This window comes from Cervus canadensis, chromosome X (assembly GCF_019320065.1).
Source record: "Cervus canadensis isolate Bull #8, Minnesota chromosome X, ASM1932006v1, whole genome shotgun sequence".
NCBI classification, from domain to species: domain Eukaryota; kingdom Metazoa; phylum Chordata; class Mammalia; order Artiodactyla; family Cervidae; genus Cervus; species Cervus canadensis.
Genome location: NC_057419.1, coordinates 45,428,765 through 45,439,759, shown reverse-complemented (window position 1 = coordinate 45,439,759; position 10,995 = coordinate 45,428,765). Strand labels below are relative to the sequence as shown.

Genomic DNA, 10,995 nt, shown 5'->3' with positions numbered 1-10,995 from the left:
GCCGAGCAATGCATGCACCACCAGGAAGGACCCTGAGTCAGAATGACTGGCCAGAGACAACCCAGAAACTAACCCCATCATAAAACCTGAGTCTGCAAGCGATAGTGGCAGAGCAGTTCTCCTGAGTTCCCTTACCCCGCTGCTCTCCACCTGGGCGCTCCTTCCCAATAAAGTCTCTTGCTTTGTCAGCACGTGTATCTCCTTGGACAACTCATTTCCGAGTGTTAGACAAGAGCCCACTCTCAGGCCCTGGACGGGATCCCTCTTCCTTCTACAAGTGTATGAATGAGAGCCACCTACATTCTGTCTTAAACTCTCCAAGTCCTCAGCCAAAATCTGCTACACATTCACAACAGCCTTGATGAGTGGTGTTTTGGGGACATCAAAGACAAGGGGCTGTATCCCATGTTAGGGTTGACAGGAAGTGGAGAGAAAACAAGAGGTGAAGTGTGGGTGACAGAATTCTGAGCAAACCAGAAATCAGAACCAGAAGTCACTAGGTAAAATGTACCCATCTTCACCTCACTAATCCCATGAATCCCTGTAGGTATTGGAAAAGAACATGGGGCTTCCTATCACAGGAGAATTTGAGACCATTATATTAGAATTTCAAAGAGCTGCATCACTGTAGCTGGTGTCTGCATTAGCAAAGCGCTTGTCAGCTGTTTCCTAGAGGCTTTGGCATTTAATGGCTGAAAAGTTGCCCTCATCTCTTTCTAGGTGCCAAAAGACAGGACTCGGGTAGCTCTCCACCTCCTGGTGAAGACTTAAAAAATTAGGTACAGGTCTCCGGAGATCTCTTGGGAAGCAGTCAAGTTGATTTTTCCAAACTTGCAATCTCAGCATTTGATTTTATTACTGCTGCCCTCTGGGTTTTGGCAGGCTTACCTAAAAAGATGGCTACTTTCAATGTTCATTTACTCTGTTTACAAAGAAAAAGGTTTCTGTTGCCAGCATGCTTTCGCTCAGATTTGGGGACTCTGTACTTATTTAATATGTTTTAAAAGTCTAATGAGGAGTTAGTAAGCATTTGGAAACTTTGCAGCTTTCAGGATGAAAGCAGCCATCTGTGGTTATGACATCATCGCTGTTAATTACCCCTTTGCAAAAATCTGCCTGAATGGAGAAGAGGTGGGTGTGTCTATGTGGGTATTTAACGTGATGATTAAAATATATTAATGATAGTTTTCACTTCTCAAGCACCGTACATCTTAGGATCTTTAAAAGTGCTTCCACAGGCTTTAATTAGCCCTTATAACTCTACTAGGAAGAAGTAAAACAGCTCCATTTTACAAAAGAGGAAAGTGAAACACAAGGAGAAAGGTCCTGTTTGAGGGTAGAATAAAGCTGCCTCCTTGCAATTCAGCAGTGAAGCTCAACCTTTCTCCTTTGCTTGACCAAGAATTGACACCCACGAGCTTTAGGTGAGAAGCACAAATTGGTTCCCATCTTGACGCGCTAGACACTTGAACCAAAACAGAACATTTGGGAGTTCAATATTTCTTATTATAAGCTGCCTCCTAAGGTTATCTAAACAAACAAAAAAACCCAAGAAAACCAAAAATCAAAAGGATTATACAGTTCAGAAGTTCTGATTCTCAGTTTCCTCCAGAGTTTAACCATTTTGAATTCTGGGTTATGTATGAAACTGTGCTAGATCAGAAAAGGAAGCCATAATTGCCAATTATTCCACGTTTTATAGATTGTTTTCATTTTCAATGAAGGAAATGTAGGAAAGTTGATAGGAATGCATAGAAAGAAATGTATAGAAAAATGCAAAATTTTCTTCCCACCAGATATATTTATCTGTATATCTGAAAAGGGCCAAATGAAAAGCATACTTTTTAAAAGCTATTATGAAAAAATTTCAAACACATGCAAAAGTAGAGACACCCCAATGTATTCATCACTCAGTTTCCACACTTATCAACTTTCTGTTATTTTTGTTTCAATTCTCCCCTGCCACTTGTTTTGTGGGAGTATTTCAAAGCAAATCCCAGATATCCTATTTCACCATAAATACTTCTATATTTTTTTCCTAATGTATAAGAATTTAACATAAATAGAACCATAATGCCATTATCATACCCAACAGAAAAGTAATTCTTCAATATTATATAATAGTCTGTATTCAGTTTCTACTGATTGTTTCAAAATTGTCCCAAAATTGCATTGACTACTATCTCCTTCTTTTCCTTTTTGGCTGTACCCCACAGCTTGGGGGATCTCAGTTCCCCAACCAGGGATTGAACCCCAGGCCATGGCAGTGAAAGCCCAGAATCCTAACCACTAGACCACCAGGGAACTCCCATTGACTATTATCTCTTAAGACTCTTTTACTTAACAGGTCTCCCTTCTTTTCCTTTGTTCCCCCCCCACCCCACCATTAATTTATTGGGAAAACTGGCTCATTTCTCCTGTAGAACTTTCCGCAGTCTATATATTTAGTTTATTGTATCTTTGGAGTCTTTTAACATATTTCTCCATCCTTCACATTTCTTTAAATGGTAGCTAGAGCTGAAGGCTTGATTAGCTTCAGGTTCTTTTTTTCTGTTCCAAACTTCAGTGGTAGAGCTGTATATTTTCTATTATATCACATCAAAAGGTACCTAATGTCTGGGGGGCATTTGGGGGCATGTTTAAGAAGGATCGGTAGGATGCATGATTTCATTGCAATATAGTGATTTCCTCCTTCTATCACTTCTGCATTTATTAGCTGTGATTCTTTTATAAAGAAAAAATATTCCCCCATCAACTAGCATATTTGGTTATCCTGAAATACAGCCCATAAAAGAAAAGGCAAGATAAATGCTTGATTCTTTCCCTTTAGTTATCACCTTGGAGAAAAACGCCCTAGTAACCTCCAAAGTCATGGATTTAACAAAGCTGTTTATTTCATTTTATAGTCTCTATTCCTATTGGCCCATCTTTGGCCAGTGGAACCACTCAACTTTCCTTCTACTCAAATATCTCTGATGCCTTGTCTTCTGAAACAATAAGATGTTCCAGGATCATGTACTTTGCCTGCCCCAGACCTGCAAACAGACTTCAATGAGCTCTGGCCCCTTTTACTGGGCAATGAAGAGACCTACTTTTTGATGCAATGTGAAAGAGGCTCCAAGGAGGTGTATCTCTGGGCAGTGGGCAGCGTTTGCTGAGTGATACAGCAGGAAGGGACCCTGAGCCAGCTCTTATTTACAGATGAGCAAACACGGTACCAGGCGGGGTCAGGAGGGCAAGGCTCTGGGAGACCTTCCTCAGGGTGTGACCTTTGACAAGTCAAGCCCTCGCCCTGGCATCCCTTCCAGCCGGATATTCTGCGGCTCCAGGTGCGTGACTAACGTTTCCGGCACAGACGCGCCCTGGGACTTTCCCGGGCCCCCACCCCGCCTCGCCGAGCTGGTGAGAGTGGCCCGCGGGGGCGCGGGGCCGAGCGGGTGGGAGCCGCCCTGCCCGGAACTGGAGCCTCAGCGCCTCCTGGTGACTGCAGTGGGTGGGGCGGGGCTTGGCGAGGGCGGGGCTCAGCCCCCGGCGGCTCCGCCTCTTCGTTCCCGGAGGGGTGGGGGCTGGGCCGGTGCATGCGTGCAGGAGCTGTAGAGGTTTCGCAAGGACGTGACCTTAAGGGGAAAAAACCCCCACCGTGTCACGAGTGGCTGCTAACCGAGGTTAGCGAGCTGAACTAGTTCTCCAACGCCCGGGGAGGGAGGGATGGAAGGAGGGACTAGGCCGAAACGTCCAGACATGTGACTCGCTGTCTACTCGCCCCTCCATTAGCGCGGTGGCACGCCCTCCGCCCTGGGGAGGATGGAAAGGCGTGCAAGCACCGTGTGTCAGGGCCTGCGGTTGGGGCGACGTCACTCCACCGGCAGTCAGCAGAATGAAGGCACAGTTTCCTCTGCCCCTCCCCTCCCCCCAGTTCCAGAACCGAGGCCCCTGAGCACAGGCTGATCTAACCAGGCCCCTAGGAGCTGAGTTTCCATTGGAAAATTGGAAGTGAGAGGAAGTAGGCTGATTTGCTGAGAGAGAACAAAGGAGTTAAGTGCTGGAGCCGCAGAAAGGTTTCAGCGGAGGTAGTTTAGAGGTGCCTGGCGAGAAGGGGAGGGGCTCCCTCCTCTTTTCCCCCTTCTCCGAGCGGAGTGGCCACGGGGATGGGGATCCACGGTATTCCAGTCTCACTAGGGTGCCAGAATAACCCAGGGACTGGGAGGCAGGAGGACTGGATCCTAGCTCCACCTCCACTTAACTGTCACCCCGGGGAGCAGGTCACTTAACCTTTGTGGGCCTCAGTTTCCTTACTTGAAGAAGAATGGTCTGGACTAGATTATGGAATAGTTTCAAGTACTGTAAGGCATAGGAAGCGGGGGTATCTGTCCTGAGACCACAGAGTAAGTCAGAGAAAAAGCTGGGGCCAGGGGCCAAGGCTGTCATGTGCCCCGGTGTTTTTCTATAGTTGTCGTGTTCCCCCAATTCTCACATGGGCTTTATTAGCAAACATTTGTGCATCACTCTCTGGGATGTGGTGGCAGAGAGAGTGCCCCTGCTCAAGAGCTGTGGCATGGCTTCCCTCTCTTCCTTGCCTGTGTCCATTGCACACCACAAGGCCCTTTCTCACACATTAAGTGTCCATTAGGTCCATTAAGTGAAAGTTGCTCAGTTGTGTCCGACTGTTTGCAACCCTATGGACTATACAGTGCATGGAATTCTCTAGGCCGGAATACTGGAGTGGGTGGCCTTTCCCTTCTCCAGGGGATCTTCCCAACCCAGGAATCGAATCCAGGTCTCCTGAATTGCAGGTGGATTCTTTACCAGCTGAGCCACAAGAGAAGCCCTATCTCACACATGTCCTCAAGTAAACGGCTGCTGTTTAAGGGGTCACTTCTCAAGTGTGTACAGTGGTGGCACAGATTACCCCCAGGAGGATAGACTAACAAAATCGAGTTCAGAATCTGATGGACATGGAGTCCTGAGGTCCCAGATACCCAGACTCTTGTGCGCATGTCCTTGGCACCTTGACTCCTGGTCCTTCATCTTGCCCAGTCTGAGGGTGGTAACTGTCAGACTTTACGGCGGCGGGACCACACCACAGCCCTGGACCATTGAAACAGTACAAAGGGCAGGGCTGATGCCTATGGGCAAGGAGGGAGGGTGCCAAGAGGGTCTCATCTCTTAGAGGAGGTAGCAACTTGTGCTAAGCCCGAAGGCTGGGGTTTCAGCGGGTGGAGAAGTGCGGAAAGAAAAGAGCAAAGGTCATGAGGACCAGCCATCCAGGGTCGGAATGTCTGTGAATTGTGACCATGATGTAGAAAAGCGGGAGGTGAATCTGTGTTCTCAGAACAACAGGCTTCACCTCCAAGTATTGCTGCACAATGGAGGGTGAGGCCACCAGCTGTTGAGTCCCTGAGGGGCAGCCTCACCCATTAGAGGAGGATGAGACCTTACAGCCCATCCCAGGGCAGCTCTGCATACAGCAAAAGTCCTGATACCCCTCCCTGTACCATGCCTCCTTGGTCATCAGCATTTCTTTCCTTTTTTTAATTTAAAGATTTTTTTTAAAAAAATGTGGACCATTTTAAAAGTCTTTATTGAATTTGATACAATATTGCTTCTGTTTTATGGGTTTTTTTTGGCTGTAAGGCATGTGGGATCTTAGCTCCCTGACCAGGATTGAATCTGCACCTCCAGCTTTGGAAGGCGAAGTCTTAACCACTGGACTGCCAGAGAAGTCCCAGTCGGCATTTCTTTATCAATGACAAATTGGGGAAGGGATTCCAAGGTGGCTCAGTGGTCAAGAATCTGCCTGCCAACGCAGGAGACGCTGGTCCAATCCCTGGGTTGGGAAGATGCCCTGGAGGAGGAAATGGCAACCCACTCCAGTATTAAAAAAAATTTTTTTTTTTTTTTAAAAATTTATGGCCGGTTAGGTCTTAGTTGTAGACTTAGGCTTAGTTGCTCTGCGGCATGTGGGATTTCAGTTCCCGGACTAGGGATCGAACCCGTGTCCCCTGAATTGGCAGGTGGATTCTTAAACCACTGGATCACCAAGGAAGTCCCTGCTCCAGTATTCTTGCCTGGAAAATCCCATGAACAGAGGAGCCTGGTAGGCTACAGTTCATGGGGTTGCAGAGTCGGATAAGACTGTGCACACACAACAAACAACTAAATTGGGGAAGCTTAGTTACCCCCCCAGCCCCCTGATTTGTTACAAGAGATAAAAGCCTGGAAAGACGTTTTCTTTAGGAATCAGCGCATCACCATCATTTAGCGTGCTAACCAGAGGCTGCTGGAAGAGGAGTGGCTCCCCATCTCCTCTGGGAGCAGCCTCTACCAAGGGTGGGAGTGGGTGGACAAAAGCCCCAGCTCCCTGCCCTGCGGAGGAGATCGTTCTGAGACGTGTGCTCACTCTTGTCTCGCAGAGTTTGCTAGGGTATTAGGCTCCGCATTCGACTCCGCGATGTTAGGCTCTGCTGGCTCCCAGCACCAGCTTGTTTGATAACACCATTGATTTCTACCTTCCCCAGGCTCCTGCTGGGGCTTCCACAGTCGCTTCACATATCCAGTACTTTCATTTGTATCCTTGTCCCAGGATCTGTCTCTGGGGGGATCCGAACTAAGCATAACGCCATTTCATGTTGCAGTTGGGCCCGGGGGTTGCTCATCAGGAAATAAAAGCGTGGAAGGAAGCGATCTCCGACTTCCTTCCGGGGCTCGGCTGGGAGTTTGCCTCATCGGCCCGCCTCCTATCAAATGGAAAGGGGCACCTTGCCTTGTTTCACTAGGTACCAGGCTGAACATGCCCGCGCGCGCTGACCCTGCAGAATGGTCTCCGTCTCCCTGCGGTGTGTGTGTGTACACGGGGGCCAGCAGGAGTCGGGAGCAGAGAAATGGAAAGAATCTGGTTTAGTATCCAGCACCGCCCCCTTCCTCCCCGAGGATGCCCATTTGAGGCCGCTGAAGTCTGAACCCCTGAACCTGTGGAGGAATTTTGTCTTTTCATTAGCGGCCCCGTGCTGAGTCCTGCTGGCGGCTTCCAAACCAAAGCAGCAGGAATGACAAAGAAACGCTAGAGCTCCCCCCTCCCCCACTGCTGATGGAAGCTTTTCTAGAAGGCCACCTGCAAAGGCAAAGCCCCGCATCCCGGGCGCCTCTATATCACGTGCTCATTTAGCCCACCCCTCCTCCCTTTTCCTGCCCCTCTCATCAGCCACCAGCTGCATCAAGACCGAGAACCAGAGCCAGCAGCCCCCACCTCCGAGTGGCGGTGTGTGTGTGTGTGTGTCGCGAGGCGCTGTCTTGCCTGAACACAGGATCCAGTCTGATGTTTCTCCTCAGGGGCTTGGCAGTCCATCGCACTTCCCGTGACACCCCCTCCCCTCTTGCTTTTTTTTTTTTTAAACCCCCTGGGAACTAGTCTTTGATGACTAGGCTCCTTGTCCCCCAGTCGGTCAGTGTGACTAGCTGGTGCGATGAATGGGCCCTCCTTCGTCTCTCCCCTGATAGGCTTCTCATTGCTCCTTACTTTGCACTCAGGAGAAATGTCTGATTTCACAGGCAGAGGCAGTCTTCCTCAGGGAGATCCTTGGCCCAGAACCCCAGGCCCACAAGCCTGCTGAAGACTGAAGGTGAGGTGGACCTGGTAAGTGCAGCCCATGGTCATAGGTGTTAACAGACTGGTCTCAGGGCTGTGTTTTATTTTATTTATTTATTTATTTATTTCAGGGCCGTGTTTTAGCCTGTGGCCTGCTGGAGGCGGAGCAGAGGCTTCATGGGGCCAAGGTTTGGAAAGAAGTCTGCAAGGATGCCCCCAACATGAGTGGTCACCAGGGGAGTGCTGCCCACTGCTCCCACCTGAGCAGGGAGGGCCCACTCCTGGGGATAGGGACTTCATTTTTCGGGGGTGAGGGGATCCTCCAGCATAGTTTCTTTCCTAGCAGAGGTTATGACAAGTGCAGCCATATTTTGACTTTCAAGACCCAAATGGAAGAAAACAAACAATTCCCCAAGGCACAGCAGTCTCTGTTGCCTGGTTCCAGGCCAGGACAGCCAGGATGTGGCAGGTTGCCATGGATACCTGGTGAGCAGAGGAACTTGCTGAGTACAGGATCAGACCCTGCAGCCAGGCCTGGTGGATCTGATGGGGCCAGAAGAATGTAGGAACACCTAAACTGCTGTCATCACCTTGAGCAGAGCCCGTCCACCACTCCCCTGAACCAGGGCTTTCCACTTTAGGGCTCATAGTTGTTGTTGTTCAGTTGCTAAGTCCTGTCTGACTCTTTGTGACCCCCGTGGACTGCAGCACACCAGGCTTCCCTGTCCGTCACCAACTCCCGGAGCTTGCGCAAACGCATGTCCATTGAGTCGAAGATGCCAGCCAACCATCTCATCCTCTTTTGTCTCCTTCTCCTCCTGTCTTCAGTCTTTCCCAGCATCTGTCTTTTCCAACAAGTCGGCTCTTCACATCAGGTGGCCAAGGTATTGGAGCTTCAGCTTCAGCATCAGTCCTTCTAATGAATATTCAGGGTTGATTTCCTTTAGGATGGATTGGTTTGATCTCCTTGGTGTCCAAGGGTCTCTCAAGAGTCTTCTCCATGCATAGGAATCGTGTTAAAATGCAGTTGCTGGCTCTAGGGGCCTGGGGTGGGGGTGCTGAGACTTCTCCGTTCCTTACCAGTTCCCAGATGCTTCTTTTGATCTGAGGCCACACTCTGAGTTCTGGTGGATTTGGGAAATCTCAGCCAGGTTCTGAAAATGGCCACGGACCTGCTGCCTTGGGTGGGGGCGGGCAAGCATCACCTCGACCTCAACGATGGGACTCTAGCCTTGGTGATAGACCCACTCCAGTCTGCTTTGGATCATCTGCCATCAGCTTCTCAACAGAGAAAGGAAAGCAGCAGCCTGCATTTTGAGAAAACATCATTATTTTAACCTGTTCTGCCCCTTCCCCATCTCTCCAAGTTCTATGACACGTCCTTATTGAAAATGCTGATAATGCTATCTGAGTGGCGAGAAGCCAATTTCTGGCTGTTCATTGCTTGAGGCTGGGGCTGGGGTCAGGGCAGGAGGCGGGGTCTGTGGAGGGTTTAAGGAGAGAAAGGGGCCAGGCAGATGGAGAAGCCAAGGCCTGGGAATAAAGCTGATTGGTGTGTCAGCAAAATCTGTCACTGGCTTTGGTGATTCGAAAGGCAGACACATTCTTTCATCTCTGTTAATCCTCATCTGATACAGGATTTCCCTGCCATTAAATCTGGAGAAAGAAAAATAGGTACTCAAACCTGCACCAGCAACTATTTCTCCTCTCCCCCCTGCTCACCATCCTCCCTGCCCCCACTTTACTTCTCTGTTGAATCATTTTTAACCTCTGTGGCTGCTTGATTCAGGGAGATGGATGGGCTGGGGGAGCCGAAGGGCACCTCAGAGGAGGAGCGGGATCAAGCAGACCCCCAGGATGGTAAGTGACATTTGGGGACCATGTGGGAACACCAGGTTTCCTCTCTGTCCATTTCCTTGCTGGGTTGTCAGTGAGTCCGACTGAGTTGCTGTCAGGTTTTAGCCTGGCGGAAGGGTTTCCAAACAGATCCAAGCTGTCAGTTTGGGGGGGGGGCACCTCTGATTGGCTGTTGTTACTGGTTTCTCTTAAGGCAACATCAAGATGATGGGGAGAGAGGTGTACGGTGAAGAGGGGGGAGAGGCAGGGCATTCTGGAGGAAGTGGAGGAATAGGGAGGGCCTGAGTGACCTGGTTCTCCAGTGACCCCTCCTGGGCACCCGGTGACCTGTGTTCTCTCCCCTCAGATAGGGATTCCACAGCTGGGTGGTTCTAAGCCAGCAGGCGCGTGAAAAGCTGCGGGATGCTGAGCCTGCTGCTACATGGTGAGTTCCGGGGCCCCCTCCTTCCGTCCCCTAGCAGACACCTGCCAGTGGGTGCAAGGGCTGGGGAGCCGGTAGAAGATGCTAGAAGATGCATGGAAACCACAGGGCTTCCGCCCAAGAAGTATGGGCTTCAGGTGGCTTCCATGAACGCTGAACCTGGGCACCAGTTCTTCTGAGTAGGCTCCACTGAATGTGTGATCATGGGGGTGGGGATGGAGTAGGAGAGGAAAGAGCAGGTGGGGGGGTTGTTTTTTTCTCATTGTTGTTTCCCGAGCCAAATATATGAAATAACCTCTTGGTGGTTTTCTTATTCTAATTTCAGATATGAATTCACTGGTGTAATTACCAAAAAACTACAGTGGTTTTCTAATTCCATTATTTTAAGCTCATTTAGTTTAAAAAGAAAAAAACAAACTCAATTCCTTAAGAAAATCATCTTCCTAAAGAAAGAATATGACATGAAACATATCACGTTAGAATTATGTGATTACGGATGTTTAGAAATTTTTTTCTAAGTTTTTTTGGTCCTATTGTTACATGGATTTTAAGACAACAAGAAGACTCAGCCCCAATTTTTTGCCACATCTCTACAGCTCCGGCTGTTCCAACCTAACCCAGATAGCCCAAGGAAAAATCCCTTGTTAAGTTATGCAGCAAATGATTTAGACAACGGATCTGTTTTCCTGACCCTTGAGTGAATGTAATTATTTGAGGTTATAATGACCCATGTAATAGGCCTCTGCCATGCCGACAGAAAATGTTACCAGATAATTCTAGAATTCAGTAATAGAATTTTCTCCCTCTTTAATTCTACCTTTTCAAAAAGTAGAGCTTGCTCTATTCGAGGAATCAACAGGTACACACTGTACCTTTAATACACTCTAGGGATATCAGGAGAGAGATAATTGCATAGCCTTTGTCCTTGAGAAATGTACATTCTTTAATGGCTGACTCAATAAGTAAATGAGAAAAAAAAATTGGAACAAGGCACAGGGAACAGTATGATAAATAGGACATGACTTCCTAGCTGGAGGAGACTCCAAAGGACAGAGGTTGACATTTATATAATTACAAACAGCCAGCTCCTTGCCATTTCTCTTACCTAGAAAGGATATGAAATTTGATTGAC

At 48.5% G+C, this 10,995-nt stretch overlaps 1 long non-coding RNA gene across 1 annotated transcript; it reads left to right on the top strand.

The window, feature by feature from the left end:
* The first annotated feature begins 3,243 nt into the window (after positions 1 to 3,243).
* LOC122434311 lies at positions 3,244 to 7,811 on the top strand. The gene is made up of 3 exons (XR_006267334.1): positions 3,244 to 3,329; positions 7,549 to 7,619; positions 7,717 to 7,811. It is a non-coding gene; the product is annotated as an uncharacterized LOC122434311 (long non-coding RNA).
* The last annotated feature ends 3,184 nt before the right edge of the window (positions 7,812 to 10,995 follow it).